General features: G+C 46.4%; 1 protein-coding gene across 7 annotated transcripts in view; it reads left to right on the forward strand.

Annotated features, from left to right (window-relative positions):
• The first annotated feature begins 17948 nt into the window (after positions 1-17948).
• PLEKHA1 (pleckstrin homology domain containing A1) overlaps positions 17949-22012 on the forward strand; it is a 31885-nt gene continuing 27821 nt past the window's right edge. For 4 of the 7 annotated variants that reach the window (XM_021553620.4, XM_021553622.4, XM_021553619.4 and 1 more), the window contains exon 1: positions 17949-18075. The gene's annotated coding sequence lies outside the window, so the exon portion shown is untranslated. Of the gene's footprint in view, positions 18294-22012 lie in introns of all 7 variants that reach the window. The other 3 variants (XM_085582917.1, XM_085582918.1, XM_077784733.2) reach the window with 1 other exon arrangement.

The raw sequence follows: 22012 nt of genomic DNA on the forward strand, positions 1-22012 counted from the left end.
AAGGAATAATTCCCGTTTATGAACTCTTCTTTCAGGTGAAACTTCATCATGCAGCTAGAGTAAGTAGAATTCCCATAGCAAAAATGGCATTTCTGCCTGTTTGTGAAATTCCCTTCATTTAAAGCAGTAATTTGATGTGGAGAAGAAAGGCAAACAATTACAGCAATCCCTCTCTGTGGTACAAGTACATTCATGCTTTGTCTGACTTCTGCCTGCAAAGACAATATTTACATATGCACACAAATCACATATTAAACTAGTATTTGCTAGGACTGCAAATACTAAAGCTGGACTATTTTGTTTATGTTTTAAAGACCTGATGATCGGGACATGCCAAGGCATTGATAAAATCGATGTCTGCCAGGTGATTTGCAGGGCCCATCTTCAGGAACTTGCTTTCTGAACATCTGCAGGCATGAAGCAATAAGGAAATTTATTTCATTGGCACTTTCCTAATGAAGCCCTGCATCACCCAGCAAGGAATGAAGAGGAGAGCCATGCTGGTACCCAGTGTATTTTCTTCCTGAGGAGCAGGTGAGCTCTGGGAGTGTAGAGAGCAGCACAAAGACTCTGCCTGCCTTCAGCAGCAAGCTGCACGCTGAGATGCCAATGAAGAAGATTATCATGGTACACATGCTGCCATTTAATTATGCCCTTTCCTGTAAAGAGCCTGGCTTTAATTAAATGGCTAAACAAAGTGAGAACTTTTCTCCAAGCCATTTTGAAGTGCTCACTTCCTCCTCTGTGTGCTGCGGTTTATTAGATTTGAATGAGTAATGGGGTGGTTTCATTTGTTTAGTAAAATTAAAGTGGTCGGTAACAATTTCCTGTCTGAGCAAACTGTGGGCTGATTAATAATATTTGGGGTGGTGGTGAATAGGGGTTTTTTTGCAGCACACAGGTTGTGCTGCCTAGATGCTGCTGCTGCTGCTGCTGCTGCTGCTGCTGCTGCTTGGGGGTTTCCAGAGCTGCTGCTGCTTCAGCAGGCTCAGCCTCAGCTCTCACTCAGACAAAAGCTGTGCTTCCAGGGCTGGAAAGTGCCCTCAGAACTGAGCACCAAGGCAGTGTGGAGGAGATTTTGAAGCAGAATTGATCTTCCTTCTCACCCAGACATTTAATAATTTGCGTTTGCAGGGCCAAGCCTGGGTGGGTGGGGTGTGAGCGCTGGAACCACAAGTGAGAGGTACAGCTTTGGAGAGGGCTTCTCATTTGGGATGCCAGAGAAGGGTTTGCCTGCTCCTCTCCAGCCTGTTTTCCACTGCTGCTGCAGGGATGGCCACCCCTACACGGGATCTCTTTCACAGCAACACATCCTGCTTGAACCTGCATCAAGCAATTTCACAGAACTCCATGATTCTGGGTCAAAATTCCAGAGCATGCCATTCATTTGAACCAACAGCAAAAACGGGAGGGAAATCAAATGTGTGGTGCAAACCTTGACCTGAGACTCAGTATTTTCACTTCTCCTGAAAATCTCAGAGAACTTTATCTCTGTTTGTACTTTAAAAAGGCTGCACATAACCAGGGGCTACAGTCTCCCAGCCTGAATTGCAATTACCAGTTGACACAAGGAATATCTGGCCATTGGTTTTCCCACACACATCACAGGTTTTTGCTTTAATTTTATTAGTTGTCTCTTCAGGGAGAATCAGACACACAGATGGGTGCTGACCAGCTCACCCAAAATCCAGTGACACAGTCCTCCTGCAGTAGGCATTTGGGAAAGGATGAGCTCAACCACAGTTATTCCTGCTATGTCTGGATGCTGATGTGGTATTTCTGGTAAGTAAATGCTTACTGCTCATAAAACATCTTGGACTCTGATATGACATATCAGGAAAAAAAAAAATTAGGCATAGTCCATGAATTTTAAAATGTGGTGACAGACACAGAGACAGCAAACCAGGCTTGTTGCAACACCTATTGAGTCTGTGACAAAAATGCTGTCTCCAATTATTGCTCTGCAGCTGATGAGAAAAATAATGCCTTTGCCATCAGTAGGCAAATACAAGGGCCTGTCAGCACATAAGACTTCAAAACCCTACATCAACATCCAGCAGCTTGTTTAAAGAGCTGATTCAACAGGCTGCTGACATGGGGTTGCTAGACTTCTTCAGCCTCTACCCATTGATCTTCATGTTCACACATGAGTATTAACTCAGTTTGCACTTTCTGGAAGCTGCAGAGTGTTTCAAGGGTCGCAGGCAGCTAGAGAGTTCATTAGCAGAGATTCTGTAAATAAAATCTTCGTACGTCAGTGCCAGTCCCTCCTATAAGTGATGCCCGAGCATGTACAGCCTCCACAAGAATTGTTCCAGCCAAGGTTTAGTTCTGAGCTGCTGGAGTTCCCTTGGCTTTTCTTGGTTGGTGTTGAAAGGAGAGGCTTAGCACCTCAAGGGAAATGTTGGTGGCACGTGGACTCAATCCATCACAGAAAATGCTCATTGTTATCTCAGCATCCTAGCTCACTGTCGCAGGGTTTTCAGCCTAGAGAACAAAGAGTAAAATCACTTCTGTGAAGGGAAAAGCACATGTTAAGTTGATCTATCTAAAAAAAAAAAACCAAAACCTTTAAAAAGAAGCATAGTTCTTTCCTTAATCACACTTCCTAATGCAGATAACACCGAGCCTTTGCACAGAAAGGAAGTCAGAGAAATGACGCCGTTCCACATGAACAAGCAGGTTGCGTGGGCATAGCCAAAATCAGAAATTACACTAATAAATAATGTCTCTTCTCTGACAACCCAAAGTGCTCTGCAAATGTTATTTCAGTGAAGCAACACGGAGGGGCAAATATCTCGCAGTTTTAGGGCTCAAGGTTCAGAAAAACAATGCAATTGTGTCTCGCTGGAGGTGAGACACAAGGCCAAGGAAGAGCAAGAACGACACGCCTGTGTTGTGACTTGTAGACCTGTGGTTTAACCACCAGACAAGAAAGGGCTTATAAAAATTAACAGTATTAGAAAAGATTATGCTCCCCAGCAAAATACCAAGTTCCTGTGAAGACCTGTGAATCGCCTGCACAGCTTTTGCAAGAAATTATTTAAGAGGCTATGTCTGTGGTTCTGTGTGTCGGGACTTTTGAATAGTTACACAGGAGTGTCTTTTCACCTCGTCTGCAAAGCTTAGATTTCAGGTAGAGATAAAAACTGTCTGCTTCACAGCAGGAAAACAAAGTGCTTAGAGCTACCCCTTCCTCATTTAAAAGGAAAATTTTTTTTGCTAAAAGTTCACAGCCATGAAATTGCAGATGTTTCTGCTTAGCCAGAAGTCATCTGAGAATCTTGAATTACTAAAGATCAGATTGACTCCTCCAATATGGATCCTGGTTCAGGTCTGGGTGTAGGTGGTGAAACATGGCTAGCACTCCGTCCCAGTCACGCCACATATGCTCTTCTTCTTCCTTGAGTCAGTTCTGGCTTTTCCTCCCTCAATGAAGTGATTTTAGCACCTGGTGGAGGTCGTGAAATGGGACCAGGACTTATGCATTTAGCCCATTAATCATGTTTGTCACAGAATGAAAATGAGCAACTGCAGCCTCTCCTCCTGTCATGCTCATTGGAAGGGTAAATTCAATCAGCAGCTCATTTCCCTTACCTGCAAGTTCTTGCTGAAAATTGGCAATTTCCACTGTATAATGGTCTGGGCTTAAATGGCAAAACCTGGCTCTAGACTATAGGAAGAGAAAGTTTGGGGGTGTTCACCTTTCAAATTTCCTGCAGATCTACATATGTTTTCTAATTTCTGTTTGATTGAATAATGTTTCCCGAGTGGGTTCTAATTTTACATGAACCATGAATGAGCTTATTTTAGATCAGTTGTGCAAATGGTTTTTTTTTTTAAATCCTTCTGGGTTTACACACTATTCTGTGCCCCTTCTGACCCTTTCTGACCCTATGTTCCTTTGTCCTGCCCCACTTCTGCACTTTAAATTTCAGTGCAGAACTCTTGGCAGCCTCTGGACCCTGTGGGCCTGACTTCTTCTGCAGCCACCCATGCAGCTCCAGAGGGGACAAAACACTGCCTGATTCAAGGCAAGGGATCTTGTTTAATGCCATCACATCCACAATTTGAGTGTAAACAGCTCTTTCCAGGATGACTCTATTTCAACATTTCTGTGTTTTCTGAAACATTGTGCAACAAGGTGATACACAGAGAGGCAGGCTCAGGCCAGAACTGATGCAGCAGAGCTGTCCTGTACTTGGGTTATGATTAATTCTGCCTTTCATCACATGAAACGTTGGCTATCAATCTCCTTCCCCTCTTCTTCTACTTCAATAGCAGCAGAGACACTACCTCAGATATATTATGGTGCCATAAAAGAGGCTGATTATTTATTTAGAAGAAATGAAATATGGTTTAATGGAGCATGTGTTGGGCTCCAGGCCAGTGAATGGGTTCTGGTCTTCTGGGCTTCAGTGCAGATGCTCAGGGTTTTCAAAGCAAACCAGGGTCAACTCATGAGCCCTTTAAAAGCTCATCTTGGCTCCTCCCCAGCTGCTCTGCTGGTTGAATTGCAGCCCTTTGCCTGACTCTCCCACCACTTGAGACAGGAGAAAAATGGTCTCCAGCTCTTGATGAGCTCCTCAGCCCTGCTGGGCTCTAAACACGAGGCTCTCAAACCTCCCCTGCAGCCAGGAGAAGCCTTGCCCATGGGAGCCCGAGCTGCCGTCCAAGAAAGTGTTTCCCACACACTTGTGAGCACCCCAGGGGCACTGATGGATACGTCAGAGTCATGTTTGATTGACCTTGCCCAAAATCTGGGCAGTGCAGCACCACCCCCGTGCTGCCCATGGCCCAGGTTCCCGGCACAGGTTTTGCTCAGCGCCGGGCACGGCTCCCACCCACATGGATTGGGATGTCTCAAGGGAACGATGCCTAAAACTCCAGGTTCTCATGTCTCTCCAAGCTCTCACTGCACTCTCCAGCAATTCCTCCAGCACGGGGATGGTGCCCTGGTCAGAGATGAAAAGGAGCATGTATCAAAATGAAACCACGCTGCTGGGGAATAAAGTCACGTAGCTATGGGAAAAACATGTGTCTGCGAAGACTTCCCTTGACTTCAGCACACACATTCTGCTCGTTATAAACTGTCTTTTTATATAACTTGACCCAACAACATCTGCAAAATTCTTGCCTTTTTGAAAGAGCTATGAATAGGTCACTGTTTGTTTCTGATTAAGCCTGATTCATTTATCATTCTGGTCAGCCTTTCATTCCTGTAAATACGTTTATTCTCTAGTTTCTCAGTATGTAAAATACATGTTTCATATAATTCTGAGGTCAGGAGCCAGTCTGCCAATGACCATGTGCACACTTTTACAGCATAAAGTTTATTTTTTTTGCTTGCTAAAAAAAAGTCAGTATGCTTGCACTAAATCATAATTTTGAAAGGAAATTTATGGTAATCATTTCTGTAAAAGCTTTAGGTAATGGTTGGTTGAGTGTTTAAATGTAAACTGTTCCTAGGGATAATTCAATGAAAGCTCTGTTCAATTAGTTGCACAATTATAGCAGTGATATACTACAGGAAGCACAAAACATTTAGGGATAGCCATTAGTAGATAAACTGCACAGGTAATAAGCTCCCAAGTTCACAAACATTGATTTTCACGTCTTCTTACACAGAAGTCAATTTTAAAGCAGAGTTCAGGCTAAAGTACATTTTGTCAGAATTCAGAGCCTGCTGGCTAATTAAAACCAAATCTGAAAAAACCCAAGAAACCCAAGGATTGTGTCTGCCCATGTGATAAAAATCAGGGGGGGTAGGGAAGGAGGGACGTGTGTGGGGACACTGGTGGGGAGGACACGTGGTCCTTGGCTGCCTTCCTGCCCACTGGGCAGCTGACCCCCAGCCCTGGCTTGCCCCAGGGGACGGCCAGGAGGACGTGGGAAGGAGCTGGGAGCCCCACAGGGGGTGGGAATAAGGGCCAGACACAGCTCTGTAAGGCTGATTACTTGGCTGTGCAGAGAACAGCTTGGCTTCCCACAAGATTTCCACTCGAGGCATTGACTTTGTGGTTTCTGCGTATTTCCCAAGCTATTTTGGTTTCCTGCACCAGGTTAGCCCAAGGGATGTCCCAGGAAATGAGATGCAGGTTGACCCTGCATGAGGATGAGACAGGAGCTGCTCCAAGGGCTCAGGGGACTCGTTCATCCCCAGCTCCAGGGGGTTTCAGCTTGTGCCCATTGCACAGCTCTCTGCTCAAGCCGCTGTGAAACCAAGTGACCACATCACTTCTCCAACCACTGCTGGACTCATTTGGGCTTGACAATGGAGTTGAAAAATGAGTTGCCTTTTCTGTGCACAGCTGTGCTCTGATCTCGGTATGATTTCATCTGTATTTCTAGAAATCTAGACGTTTCCAGAAATATCTGACTGAGTAATCTCTTCGTGGCTCTTCAGCAACCCCAGCGGCTCCTACCACTCAGCTTGTTTGTTAAAATTAGCAAAACATTACATAAAGGCTAAGACAGCCCTCAGCGTGGTGTTGTGTTAAGTGAGTTCAGCTAAAGAGTGTTTTAACCAACACAAACTAAACTGACCTTCCAAGAACAGGCCGTGGGCAAGGCTGGGAAGCTGCAAGAAACATGAGGTAGCTGCTGGGAGAATGCAGACAGATGTCGGAAACATTTCTCCATCTGCAAACAAACAAACAGCCCGACACCCAAATCGGGCCAGTCTGGTGGAAAATATCAAAGTCATGACCTTCATCAGATGAAAGAAAACAGATTACACAGCAGCAGCAGCAGCAGCAGCAGCAGCAGCTCTCACCATTTTCCGTATCTCTGGCTGCGTCGCGCTGGCTCCGCGGCTTCTCCAGGGCAGATGAACCCAAGTGACCACTTTAGGTTCCACTGAAGTTTTTCATTTCACAATCACCATCTGAAAGAGGCCAACCTAGTCTCTGTTTTTGTTTTCTTCCTGGTAATCTCTGTTTTTATGTCTACTCCATAATTTCCTTTCTTGTTTTGTTTTGTTTTGTTTTGTTTTGTTTTTCCTTCTCCTTTCTCCTCCTTTCCTCTCCAACTTTAACATTTTCATCCCATTTTCCTCTGTTCAACTCTTTAACTCCCTTAGAGCTCTACATTTGTACTCCTTAAAACTAAGTCCTTATTCCACCACTGTTATTTACAGTACATTTGTTGAAGCAGCTGAGTTCAATATGCCAATTCTCATTCACTGTATCATATTCCCCAGCTACAAACATGGCCTATTGCAAACATTAAAAAACCCTCTCATATGTATTTTAAGTCTTTCAGCCCTTCACATGGCTGAATTAACTTATTAGACAAATGATAACAAGACCAGATGCAATTTCCCAGCCTTACCTTTAGTTCTGCTGAGGAACAGCCCCACCAGGATAAAGCCCCATTTATTTCAGCCAGGTGTAGACTGTGAGTGTCTTATTGTTTTGGCCAGACCTTTGAATAAATAATCATCTAGGATAGCATACTTCCAATTTTGATTTCAGATACCTCACTCCCTTCCATGAGATGGTGTACAGAGCTGAGCTGCAGGAGAGGGACGTTTTCAAATTTAGCAAACAGGAATAATTTTTGCACATCTATGTTTGGTGTGTCTGGATGAATTCTGGTGTTTTCACAAAGCTGGTGTGTTTGTGAACAAGAGTGCAGCCGGGGCACCTCTGTTTGCCTACTTTACATACCCAAAATCATGTTGTAGCTCTTGGAATCCTATCATAGCTCCTCCACAGACTCTCACTATGGCTCCAGACCATCCTGGACCACTGCTGCTCAGACAGTGGGGGAGATTCTCCAGTGGGAAAGTCTCACTGTCATCAACTGGGGATTTCAATCCCCTTTCTCCAGCTGCCCCCTGGGATAACACCACCTCAAATTCACCCCCTACCACCCTGTGCTGTCCACAGGCTAAAAAAAAACCCTGAATCCCAACCTCAGCAAGTCCTGCTGACCCCGTTTACCCGCAGCGACGCAAACACGGAGCAGAGCGGAGGTGGAACACCGAGCTCTGCGTTAAGCAAGAGCCTTGTGGGACCCTGCAAAGGAAGATTTGTGTGTGTGCTGCTCGTCCTGGCGTGCCTGTGCACGTTGTGCTGCATTCCCCAGAGCAGCTGGGCTCCAGGGAGCCCTGTGGGAAGCTGCCTGCTCCGTTCCTTCCTTTGATAAAGCGGTGGTTGAGTCCACCTAGGAGAGCGCAGCTTTTGCCCTCTTTGTTTTGGCAAGGCGGCTCTGCAAAAGTCAATTGAGTTCCCTGCTTTGTAAGCTGGGATGATTTTAACATCTCCTCCTGCTTTTTGAAGTTAGTTGGGACAATTAAAGTTGTGGAGAGGCTATAAGTAGCAAAAGGCAAATTTTGGGCTGCAGGCAGTCTGCATGTGCCCAGTGAATGAAGTGAAGCTAAAGGAGGACAAGCTGCTGGGGTTATAACAGCTAAGGAGAGGCAAACACAGATTCTTCTTTTGTAGGGAAAGTAAAGAGGTGCAATTCTGCCTCCTTGGACTTGAACTCACTCAGGTAAGGTGGAGCAGGGGGACAGAAAGTCTGACACCCTGCTGCATCTGTATGGGTGGTGTAGGAGATTTATGCACACTGATCATCACCCCAGCCTGAGGCCAGCCTGGCCAGGGTCACCCCAACACAGACACCCCTGTACAGACCCCCTGTGCAGACATCTCACCCAGAGAAAACCTCCAGGGATGCAGCTGCACTTACCCTCAAGTTCAAACCTTGCTGCAAAGGCAAAAGCCTTGGGGAAATTTAGAGGATATTTTTTTTTTGTTTGCTTAGCTTGTGGGAGTTTAATGTTTAATCATTGCAGAGGAGTGAGTGGGTTACTCATAGAATTGTTAGCCATGATTTCTGCCTTTTTTTCTTTTTGTCCTTTGTTCTTCCTTATTGTGGCTCTCACATTTTGTTGACTGAATTGGCTTCCTATCACGGCCCATTGGTCCTTGATTTGTCAAACTGCAATTTTATAGCACTCACAGGAGCCTCTTCATTTAAAGAACCCCAATTAAGGACACAGGAGTCAGGAGCTGCTTGGATGGCTCCATAACCCCACAGGAGGAGGATGCTTCCCCAGCAGACAGGCACTGGTCCAGGGGGTACCACCACTCTTGCAGATCCAGGAGCCACCTCCTGCTCCCATCCCTCAACCAGGAGAAGCAGTGCTGAAATTCTAGAAATTACAGTTCCTGATTTCTCAAAGGAAAAAGGTGCAAAAGGAAAAAAAAAACTATTGCTTAACTCCAAACTCCAAAAAAAGGGAATGCTTTGCTGTTAAGATTTTGGGATTATTTTTATCCAAAATCTGTATCCTAAAAATAAAACCAAATATATCCTTAAAACTGTAAAACAATGTATGGACCCAGAGATAAACTTGTACCTACATGAGGGAATCCTGCAGGGCTCTTCTCTAAAGGGAAAGTTTGTGCCCAGCACAGCTTGGGGCTTTCCCCAGCAAAGGTTCTCCTCTGTTCTCTCCCAGCCACAAAAAAACAGCTGCTCTGTTTTGTCCTTGTTTTGGCCACTCTTTTTTCCCTTAGAAATGTCAGATCTGGCTGTGGTTTGCCACTGCAAACCACCCTGATATGCTTTTAATGGAGAGGGACAAATTTATTTGATTATTGTGATTACTCTTGCTGATTAATAATTAATTAAAACAGGACCATGAGATACTTCTATTGAGTTTGTATTGCTTTTAACAAAACTGAAGGATGCTTTTAACAAAACTGTAACTCAATTAATCCCCGTAAAAAGGAAGCTATGCCTCTTAATTGCCATAAAATATTTATTTCATTTTTTAACACTGAATCAGCTCTATGTCTGTCCTTTCTAAACTTAATTAATCCTTGTGTTAGTGGTCCATAAGACATTATTTAACATCTGAAGAGGTATTTTTCCTAGAAGTTAAGTTGCTCCCAGTCAGGCACATGCCACTTCTAAAGGTTTCTAAGGTGTGATGAACCTACAGAATGATCTAAAGCAAAAGTCAGTTCTGTAGGATTTTTTTCCCAAGACAAAGCAGGATTGACAGAAGCAGTAATCTTTTCATCATTAATATCAGAATTGCACTAAAAAAGAAAAATGATGCATTTCATAGCTTAGCTATCTACAGAATAATAACAAAAAATCCTGAAATGCCACACACACCTTCCAGAAATGTTGTCCTTCCAGGTATCAGGAGAAACAGAAATCCAACCCCCTTACCATGGAATTGTATAGCTATAATATATATCTCTACCTTGGAAACACAGAGCCACCAGGCTGACACAGATAAATGTTATGGCTGGATGAGCACAGGAGCTGGATGGCAAAGGCAGCATTTGGCAGGAGAACAGCTGCCAACATCTGTCCCCCCTGGGATGACAGATGGCCGGAGCAGACGCCAGTGCCAGAGCAGAGGTGCAGCTGACCTGGCAGTGCTGCTGTTTGCACAACCCCTCCAGCTACTGCCACAACCTGTGGAGCTGGTTTTAGCAGGAGTGGAAAACTCTGTGGAGAGCAAGGAAACGCTGAAAAGCCAGACAAGCTGGAGCAATATCTGGAGCAGCGCTGCTGGGCGCATTGACAGTGAAATAATTGTCAGCAGCAGCTCAATTTCAGCCGTGTTCAGCCCTCAGTGTACTCCTTGATGGCAGCAGGGTTTGGAAAAAGGGGTCCAGAGGAAAGTTGTTGTCTCTTAAAGCATCCTTGGGGACAAAAAGGAGAGGCCAGGATTGCCTTCATGCCCTGGCTGTGCCCCAGGCACAGAGGCTGCTATCTCCATGGAAAATCCTGTTCCCCATCTCAGCTGGTTCTGGCTCCAGGTTTGTCCCCATCAGTGACAAATCCAGGCTGAATTCTGGATAGGAACTGCTGGCAGAAGGGGATTTTGTAGATCATGTCATAACTGCATCTATTACCATAAGAACATGCTAAGAGAGCCTTATTCTTACACTGACTTTAAAAAGTATAAATACAATATAAATACAAGAGAGAATGTAATAAAGACAAAAGTTTTAAAATTGGTATGACCCAATTTGGGTAGTTTTTGATGACAAAATATTCACAACTGATTTACAAGCTGTAACCCACTGTGTTATGTGCACCATGTGCAAAGGCTGTGGCTTCCCACCCTAAAAATCAGAACAGCTGGAAGTTACAAACACTGAAATTTGGTCGAGTGTAGAATCAGATTCTGAGCAGTTTTAATTCCAAATGGTCAGTTTTAATCTTTCCTCCAACATATAGAAAAAGGAACCTTTAGTGAAGGCAGCAGAATTTTTGGGATGGAACAAAGGGAAGTATAAAAGCAAATCATGCTGGGAGTTCCTGGGAGCTCTTCAGAAACCATGAGATAGGAAAAATGGGGACTGCCCAAAAAGGGTGACAGGCATTTCACCCAAGAAACAGGAATTATTAGGGCTGAAATGAGCGCAGTTTTTTTGATCAGAAACCAATCTAAGAGATTATAAAATAATTTCTCTGAAGGAGATATAGAACAGCACTCAAGGAACAGCCTGGGAAGGGGACACCAACAAGATAAAAAGCCATCTGGGAATGTCTCCAGAGCCTCATAGTTTCACATATTTCCTAAATCTAAACATTCAAAGGTTTTTTCATTCCTTCTAGATACTCTGAAATGATAACAAATATTTATATTTTCCTTTTTAAATGTAGGCATAGAGTTGGGGTTTGGTTTTGGTTTTTTGGGGGGGGGGTTTTTGGTTTTTTTGCTATCTTCTTCAAGCTGTGTAATGTGATATGGTGGACTTTATAGAGATATCCTTATCTTCTAAATAAATCTTTATTAATAGCTTACTTTATTTTATAAGCTTAAAAGCTACAATGCTTGCTGTTAAACAGAGCGTCCATACACTCCAGCTCTTGAACATTTTTTTAATGTCTGTGTGTGACACAATCACATGCCAGTGGATGAGCCAAGGTGTTTTCTCTGGAGCTCATGCCAATTTTGGGCTTGAACACCACCTCTGTGCCAACTCAGAGTTCCAGGTGTTACCTGAACTGGCACAGCAGCTGCCAGGGCAAGAGTGGGCTGGGAAAAATGTTAACCCCATGTGAAATGATCAGCTGAGGTTGTGTTGGTGCTGTCCCGTGTGCCACAGGGCTGTGGCAGTTTTTGCCTTGCACTGAGTCCCTGTAATTCCTCCTGTGGTGTAAAACAGCACATTTCAGACACTGCTCTTGGATCCCCACCTGCAGAGTTCTCCTGTGAAAAACCCTGGTCTAGGCTGCCTGTGTGAGCATCCCCATGGGGGACATCCATGGGGGGGACCAGAGAGGGGTTGAGGGCTGGTGGCACCAGCAGTGGGACTGGCACCACCTGGGACACTGCTGTGACCAGATGGAGAAACCCACCAAGGGATTCCCCAGCCTGGGCAATGCCAGCTGAGGCACGAGGGTGTGCCAAGGGCAGGGCATTGCCACTCACTTTGGGATCTTGCTATAAGTGAATAAAACTTCCCTTCCTTTCACTCTGTCGTGGTTTAACCCCAGCCACCAACCAAGCCCCACTCAGCCCCACCAGAGAGACAGGGGAGGGAATCCAAAGGGTAAAAGTTTAATTTATTTAATCTGTTTGATTTAGTGCGTGACTTCGGGCTCCATCTGTTCTGGTGGTCACTGAGGACAGGAGAGGCTGGAGGGAGTTCCTGTGCCCCAAAGTCAGCTCAGGTCAGGTCGCTGCTGCCCTGCAACTGCTTCTTGTAGGGCTTCTCTTCCCCTGGTTCAGCTTGTTCTTGCTATGGTAATTCCTGTGAAATACAACTCAAATCATGGCTTATAACAATTTAAAAGGCACATCCTCCCTTTGAGGATTGGGACTTGCAGCAAAGTATGATGTTATAGCTCCTGGTAAAAGCACAAATGAGAGCAGCTTCCACCCCCAGCTTTACTCTGCACTGTACTGGCTAATATAAATGTAAATTACCTCTGTAAAACAGTGCATAGTGAAATATTTAACAAGTAAAACACACTAAATAGTGAGCCTCTGCCTCCCATCCTGCCCCATGGCAGCAGCAAGGCACTGTCCTGACCTGACTGCAGCAGCAGGGTGAGCTGGAAGCCCCCCGGGCACTTTGCATACATTTCAGTGCAGAATACGCCCTTTTCTGAAGAAGATTAAGCTCTCATCTTTTAAGCTTTGAAATGAAATGAAAGCATTTCAATCTTTTTATTGCAGGGACACTGTATTTTAAAGACAATTCACTTTATTTTTTAATATGGAATGGTTTTAGGTTAGAATAGACAAAAGGGGGGAAAAGGACTTTTTTGGTTTTTTGCTAATAAATTTTATGTCTAGAAAGATGGAAGCAAAATAAAAATTCATGGTTTGGTAGAAAATGAGGAATCACCATATGTATTTTAGAATAATGCAATGCACATAGGAATGAGGAAAACAACTGCACCATAAAAATAGTAAACTCCTAACAAACTCAAAGTGTTTAAATATGGCTTTCAGGGAAACAGAGTATTTAAAAGGCTGGGAAATTACTTCATCACTGTAGCACTGTGTATCAGTGCTTATCCACAGCAGCTATATAAGGATGCTTTTCTACTTTAACATAAAATTAATAACAAGACCCAGCAACTGGCAGCTGAAGCTGAACCTCCACGTGAGATTAAATTTCCAAGCTCTGTCAAAATCATTTCATCAGAAGAGATGAAGTTTTAACTTTAAAATTCGTATTGCAAATATGCTGTAAAGCAGCTTTTAAATGAAACTATCTGCTCATACGTGCAGGGATTTTAAAGCTGCTGCTCCTTTCCTTCACGAGGAGGGTTTGTCTGTGTTGTCTCAAGGTGCCCATCAGATGCAGAGCTCTGCTGAAAGGCACTGACTGGAGGGAAACCTTCAGCAGTGCTTCAGCTGCTCACCTGCAGGGTGCACAGGGTGTTTGTCCCTCATTGTCAGAATCTGTGTTATTGATGATCCTGAGATTGTAGAAAGTCTCTGTCTTTCTGCTCTCCTGCCAAAGCAGAAGCCATAATTGGTCTGTGCTGGTTTCCAGGTTGTTTATTCTGTTTATCTCTCACATGTTCTGCTGCCCTGCCCAGCTCTGTCCTGCAGGGCAGCGTGTGGGGCTCTGCCCTCAGTGGGATGTGACAAACATTAAATACCAGAAACTCCCTGGGCTGGATTGACAATAGCGTGCCAATATCTGTCACCTACGTTGGACAGTGTGTCCCCAGCCTGAACCAACAGAAAAATGCCAACACCACAGTGAGACATGGAGGGCAGGAAGAAGGAGAAAAAGGACAAGGCACACCCAATTTCCTCCATCTTGTCCCCTTTGGACCCCTCATCCAGAATCCTAAAATTTTACTTTTGCACCCGTGCCACACTTAATTATTACTTATATCAATCACTCAGAGCTTGTAATCCATCCTGTAGGATAGAAAACTCTTTTCCATGGCCAGAGATCACAGCCAGTGTCTCTGGGGGCTCTGTCCAGGGGGGTTCCTGACCCCTGCCAGGGTCCCAGGGCAGCCAGGGCAGCCAGAGGGAAGCTCTGGATTCCCACACCTCATTACCTGTTAGGCTCACTCAGGAATCAGTGTCACCTTCTCCAGCAGCTGCCTTCAACAAGGGGTTACTCCTGAGGTGGACAGGACAACATCATTTCTCAGAGATTGCCTTGCTCACGTGTTTCAGAACTGGAAACCCTGAAACAGCAAGGGTTGTTCTTCCCCAGGTCACACTGGCTGCAGCCTTGGAGAATTTTTGGTCTCTCTCTCTCTGTTATGGCAAATAATTTAATTAGGTAATAAATACTACCTAATTAGCCCCATGCCACTGCAGTAAACTCAGACATTCATCCTCTGGGATGGAGTTTAGTGACTGAAAAGCTTTCCTTGGATGCTAACACTGAAGGTGTCAGCAGAGTAACGACCTTGCCTGGTCACAGCATCTATGAAAAGCAGTCCCATTGAGGTCAGCAACACCCCTCTTAAAATAGTGCACAGGAGGCATACTGCATGTGGATGGAATTTGCAATATTGAACCCATAAAAACAGAATATAGTGACAGCATTTTGCTCTGCACTCAGTAATTTACTGGCCAGGCTTTTTTCCTGTTTTCCACGGCAACATAACTGTTAGTTTTCACAAAACCGTTTTGTCCCAGGCCGAATTAATTTCTTTAGAGCCATGAAGCGAGGTTTTGTTCATAGCTCTTTATTTCTGCATATCTATAAACTTGCTGAACTTCCTCTGCTGGGTAAAATTATCCATCATGAAAATATAATTAGAAAGTTGTATTTCGGAATTTTTGGATGTTTCTGCTTCTTTGCCAAGACATGCAAGTTGTGTGTTTATATTTACAAGATATGCATGTGATTTGCATATTTCTGTTTGTGTGTTTGCGTTTATATGGATAGATACATGCTGCTCCTCTGGTACTACTGTCCCTCTGGGAGTTTCTACACCTTGTGAAATAAACACTTGTTCTTAATGGTGCATATTGCTGCAGGTCACTCACCAAATGCTATTTATTATAATCTGCATTCTGAGTAACTGAAATGCCAGCAGGAATTGATGTGCAAACCCTCCTACCTATTTCAGTGACAAGAATCACAAGCAGGCTCTGAGTAAAGGACTGGCACAGCAGAGTTCTGCCAACATTTTTTTGCCAGCCATGAAGACTTTTGTGGGGATACCTGCCAGTGTTTGAAAACTATGAATAGAGACAACTGGAGAGGAAATAAGTGTCTGTCTCATACTTCTGCTGGAATATACTGGGCTCTGAACCAATTTCTGCTCTGAAGTCAAGTGGAATTGCATGGAGAAGAAGCCAGTGCAGATCTTGTGCTTGAATATTTTTAGACAGGGGGTAAAATATAGATTCTGTCCTTTGCAATCTCTGTGTGCCTGCTTTGCAGTGCAGAATGGGAAAGTCCCTGGGCCACCCAGTCACTTCACACCCAAAGTTTACCTGTTTGGCATCACAATCACTTTCAGCTGTTGCATTTGCACATCCCACAGAGAGGAATACTGAAAATATGGAATTGTTTGGAAGCCAGGGAGCTCAGCTGAGCTTTCAGTAGCCTCTGTACCACTAGAGTTCATAACACTAGAACTATGAGAAGCTTTCTACTCAAAGCAAATTTTGCTTTAAGTTGGGGCATTAATGATAACTGCATTTATGTCTTGGACATCAAAGATTCACAAAACTGCATAATTTGGCTCTCCAGATGTGAATTTCATGAAAATACTTGTGTGAACAGCACAGCCGACAGAATGCAGCTATTTTAAAGTATTTGTGTCTCAGTTTAAGTAAAAATAGTTCTTTATATACCTGATTGTCTCCTCCTGTATACCAAATTGGGAGAATTAGGCCATCCTCAAAGCAAAGCTGCAGTAATGTTCCATGATAGAAACTATGGTAAAGCATAATATGAGGTTTGCTACCAAACTCCAATAAAATAAACTCCTTCTTTTAAATGTAACCATCTTTTTAGCCTTTCCTGAGTCCTACTGTCAGAATATATGGTTATTCAAACCTTGTGTGGGAGGCTGGAGAAAATATTTGCAAGTTAAGGCATATCAGACTGCAGGCTGCTGTAGCTTTCATCTGTTGTGAAATGGCTTTTGACTACATGGATTTTTGAATGCAGAAGGGGTGTACAATTTTGTAAAAGGCTCTTCCATGTGCATTGTGATGGCAGGATGCATCCTGCAGTCCCATCAAGGATGAGAAAAGTCACTTTGGAACTCTAGTGGGGGAGAGACGTGGTGCCACCCACTGCTAATTGTCTTGTATGATCTCCAGTAAAACACTTTTAAGTGAAAAACGGCCCAAAAAATGTAGGAATAATTGTGAATGAAGTCCAAACTGAAACGCTTCTGGCTGGTGCAGCTGCAGAGTGTGTGACCTCTCCGGGGTTTGATAGGGAAAAGTTGCCATGGGAATGGTGAGGCATTGTTTGCGGCTGACTTCAGCTTTTATTGTTGTGCTCTGATTACAGCTTTTGTCTCACTGTGAAGTAGGGTTGTTACATGCCAGCTTGAAACAAAGATGCATTTACAGGCAGCGGCAGAGTTCAAATGATTTCCATAATTAGAGATATCACTGCTTTAAGCGAGGAGAAAAAAATGTCTGTGTTGCTATTTCAGAAAACACAAAGTTTTTTAGTATAAATTTAATATTTGCTTAGAAAATAAGTAACTTCCTGGTAAAACTGGTTAAACATCACTTTGGGGAGTTGTCATTTGCCGCTAGGACCGATGGCAAAAGGCTGTGAGGCAGCACCTGAGCCTCCAGGTGAAGATAGTTCAGCTGTGGGATACACAGACCTGGAGCTTTTTGCCACGTTAGCAAAGTATACACAGACATATATCAACATTTACTGCATCCTTAAAGCTTGTTAGCTCCTTGGGTAAGGGAAGCCAACTGTGCTATGTGTTCTAGGGGTGCTGCTGACTCCCATTCAATTTGCATCAGCCAGGACGCCCCGGTCCTGTTCCAGGGCGTTGCTCTCCAGTGACATTCCAGAATCTGTCCAGACATCCAGGGCTGATCTATCCCAGGTGCAGAATCTGGCAATTGGCCTGCTCAATGTCATGTGGGCGGTGAATGGCGGTTCACAGAATCACAGATCACAAATCAGTTTGGGTTGGAAGGGACTCAAAGCCCACGAGTTTCCACCCTCTGCCATGGCAGGGACACCTTCCACCATCCCAGGCTGCTCCAAGCCCCGTCCACCCTGGCCTTGGATGCTTCCAAGGATGGGGCAGCACAGCTTGTCTGGGCCAGGGCCTCCTCGCCCTCGTAGGGAAGAATTTCTGCACAATTTGCAACATTTCCCTCCCCGCTGCGGCCTCTCCATCAAATACGCGATTAAAACCCCACGGCCTGGACTACAATTCCCACCATGCCCCGCGCCTCGCCCCTGCCGCCACGCCGCACTACATGTCCCAGCAGGCCGCGGGGCGGCGCGGGCTGGGCGCGGCGGCGCATGCGCAGTGCGGGCGGCGGCGGCGCGGACGGAGGCGGCGGGAGCTGCCCGTTCCCGGTGCGGGAGCGGGGCCGGGAGCGCGCCCGGGAGCGCCCGGCTCTCCTCACGGGGCTCCCGCACTGCCGCCACTCCAGTAAGTGCCGCGGCCCGGGCGGGGCTGGGCCCGCCCCGGGTGATGCCCTTCCTTCCGCGCCTGCCCGGTGTGTGGCCGCGCAGGGCACCGTCCCGCTCCGTCTCCCTCCTTTTTTTCCTTTCCGCTTTCCCTGGAAGGCGCTCGGCGGCGCGGGGGCTCTGCCCGCGGGGCCGGCGCGGTGCGGGTGGCGCGGGCAGGGCGCTGTCACGGCCCCGGAGGTAAGAGCAGAGGTGATCTCACCGCTCGTCACGGCGGGCGCTGGGCGAGCACCGGGCAGGAGCCGCGATGGTACCGGGCAGGAGCGATGGTACCGGGCAGGAGCCGCGGCGGTACCGGGGAGGAGCGGCGGTACCGGGCAGGAGCGATGGTACCGGGCTGGAGCCGCGGTGGTACTGGGCAGGAGCGGCGGTACCGGGCTGGAGCCGCGGCGGTACCAGGCAGGAGCGGCGGTACCGGGCAGGAGCGATGGTACCGGGCAGGAGCGATGGTACCGGGCTGGAGCCGCGGCGGTACCGGGCAGGAGCGGCGGTACCGGGCAGGAGCGATGGTACCGGGCAGGAGCGATGGTACCGGGCTGGAGCCGCGGCGGTACCAGGCAGGAGCGGCGGTACCGGGCAGGAGCGATGGTACCGGGCAGGAGCGATGGTACCGGGCTGGAGCCGCGGCGGTACCAGGCAGGAGCGGCGGTACCGGGCAGGAGCCGCGGTGGTACCGGGGAGGAGCGATGGTACCGGGCAGGAGCGGCGGTACCGGGCTGGAGCCGCGGTGGTACTGGGCAGGAGCGGCGGTACCGGGCAGGAGCGATGGTACCGGGCTGGAGCCGCGGCGGTACCAGGCAGGAGCGGCGGTACCGGGCAGGAGCCGCGGTGGTACCGGGGAGGAGCGATGGTACCGGGCAGGAGCGGCGGTACCGGGCAGGAGGGATGGTACCGGGCAGGAGTGATGGTATCGGGCAGAGCCCGCAGCGATGGTACCGGGCAGGAGCCGCGGCGGTACCGGGCAGGAGCCGTAGTACCGGGCAGGATCGGTGGTACCGGGCACAGCCCGCAGCGATGGTACCGGGCAGGAGCGATGGTACCGGGCAGGATCGGTGGTACCGGGCACAGCCCGCTGCTGCGATGGTAGCGGGCACGATCAGTGGTACCGGGCAGAGCCCGCAGCGATGGTACCGGGCAGGATCAGTAGTACCGGGCACAGCCCGCAGTGATGATACCGGGCAGGATCGGTGGTACCGGGCACAGCCCGCAGCGATGGTACCGGGCAGGATCGGTGGTACCGGGCAGGATCGGTGGTACCGTGCAGGATCGGTGGTACCGGGCTGGATCGGTGGTACCGTGCAGGATCGGTGGTACCGGGCAGGATCGGTGTACCGGGCAGAGCCCGCAGCGATGGTACCGGGAAGGATCGGTGGTAGCGGGCTGGATCGGTGGTAGCGGGCTGGATCGGTGGTACCGTGCAGGATCGGTGGTACCGGGCTGGATCGGTGTACCGGGCAGAGCCCGCTGCTGCGGGGGTGCCTCAGCGCTCCCCGGGCCGCCTCCTGGGCTCGCTGCCTTTGGGGTCCCCGTCCCAAGGCAGCGAGCAGCGCCGGGCTGGTTTTCAGCTTTGGAGAGGGATGTGCACCCTCCGAGCCCTGCTCTGGGTTAGCTGTAACCGGGGCTGGTTATTTACTGAGCTAAAGTGTCTTTAAATGGGTAACTTGGCTATAAATGAATGTTAAACTGTAACCACTGTTGTTTTATGCGCGGTTTTTATCACCTGTAAAATTCCACATAGGCATTTGACATGCTGATGGACTTAACATGGACTTAAATTCTGTAGGTGTTGTGTGGACTTAAATTCTGTATGTGTTGTGCAGCTCCCTTGGGAGGAACTAATGCTTGACCTTCATAAAAAGCATTGTGTTGTTGCATCAAATGTTTGCAAAGTAACATCAAGAGGATAGCAGTTTTCTCTTTGGTGGGCTGCTGCTTTGAGGCCTTCTGTAAGAAAAATGACTTATTTTCACTAAGCAATGTATTGTGTTTATAATCAAGCAGAAGGAACAGTCTTCGAGTTATTTGTTACACTGAGCAACTGAATTGCACATCAGCAGAGTGCTGTTACCTGAGTAAAGCTGAGAGGTAGAATCTTTTAAATTTTTTTTTTTATATTCTTAAGACCTCCATCTCTCCATGCTTCACCTTCTTCCCAGAGTACTTCTAAAGAGACTACTAGGCACAAAGCAAGCTGAACAGCATCAGCTTCTTTGATGCCTTCTGACAAACTCCTTGCTTTCCTGACAGCGGTTGTAATGTCTGTAAAGATAAATTTTCTCTTCTTACCCAGTCCCATACATGACCCTGCAGGACAGAGCTGTGTTTGCTCCTACCATTTTGGGGCCTACTATGTGTGAGGAGTGGCTTCTCACCATTGAAACCAAATCAACAGGATTTTTTGGGTTTTGTGTTTTGGTTTGGGGTTTTTTTTGTGTTTGAGCTGCATTCATTTTGATGCAGCACAGACACAATCCTAACTGAGCTGGAAGTGTGTGTGGTAACTGAATTAGGGTTAGGGTTACTCTGAGTTATGTTAGGTTACATGAGTTACTCTGCCTTATGGAACAGTGAACTTGCATTTTAGGTCCATTCAGTCTTGTTTCCTCCTACATGTTATTTTTAGTTGAGAGAGTCACAGCAGTTACAATGCATGAAGCTGTCAGGTTTGTGAAGCACACAAGTGTAGAAGTGCAGTTTTCCCCTTTGTCACATGGGGAAGTGTTAAAAGTGGGCTGAAATTTCTTTGTGGTAGGGAGAGATGCTGGGTCTGGCTGATATTTGGAGGAGAGTCTTTTAATTCAGGGATAGATAAGCACTGATGCAGAAAGTGATAATTCAAGAAATAATATGTGGGCATCACTGAGTGCTACACTGCTGGAGTCAGCTTTGCATAAAACACAAACCTTTGTGTGACTCACTGAGTTCTCTCTGCACTTATCAAACGTTGTGATTTGATTTTTGTGAGTGTACAAGATTTAATTCCAAGTTCATGAATCCTAAAGGCATCTATTTTCTTGAGCTATTTCTCTGCTTTAAAACTGCATTTGGCCTCATGTTCCATTGCATAGCTCTGCATTTTAAGGGTGAAATTAAAGCAGAAGATGCACAATGGGTCACTGGCAGGTGTAGTGTAAGTGCTGAGATCTTTCAGGGGAGCAGATGCTTTCATACAAATTAGAGAAGAAGCAAAGAAGAATCATTTTATAAAGAAAATAGCATCTTCATGCTTTCTCTCCTCCTCCTTCTTTCTTCCTGTATTTATTTTTCCTCAGGAGTAGTAGCTGAGTGACAGAAGACAGACACACACATGAGGAATACAGAAGGCATATGCATGAGGAAGAAACCTGAATGCAGGAAAAGCCATTTTTTTCCAGGTAGCTGGGGCTTGTTCCAGAAGGCAGCAGAGTTATCTCAGCTCAAATAAAGGCTGACGGCATGTCAGAGAGTTGGTGTAGAAGAGAGGAAGTGCACAAGTCAGTTTTTATTGACTGTAACAGATTAGAAAGAACTTGAGGACATTACTGAAATGAGAACAGGTCTCTGCTTGTAACACAGTCTCCAGTGCAGTGTTGGATGTAGCCCAAACTGCCAGGCCTGCAAAATTCATAATCTATTTTAGTAGATTTAGAATTCCATCGATGTCTTTATTACTGACTGTTCCTGGTTATTTAAGCTGACAGTTATCATAGTAAATGCAGTTCCTCCAAAGTGCAGCAAACCAGCAGTGTTGGGGAGTACATATTCCAATGAGAATTTTCCTTGCATGCTCTGCTGTGCTTTTGGATGTATCCAGCTCTGCATCAGTGTTTAGACAAACAAGAGCTTGTGATATGAGAGCATGTATCTGTCTTGCAAGATGGGTTTTGGCAGGTTTGGTTTTTTTTTCACTGATAATTATG

This window comes from Lonchura striata, chromosome 6 (assembly GCF_050655825.1).
Source record: "Lonchura striata isolate lonStrDom1 chromosome 6, ASM5065582v1, whole genome shotgun sequence".
Classification (NCBI taxonomy): Eukaryota; Metazoa; Chordata; class Aves; order Passeriformes; family Estrildidae; genus Lonchura; species Lonchura striata.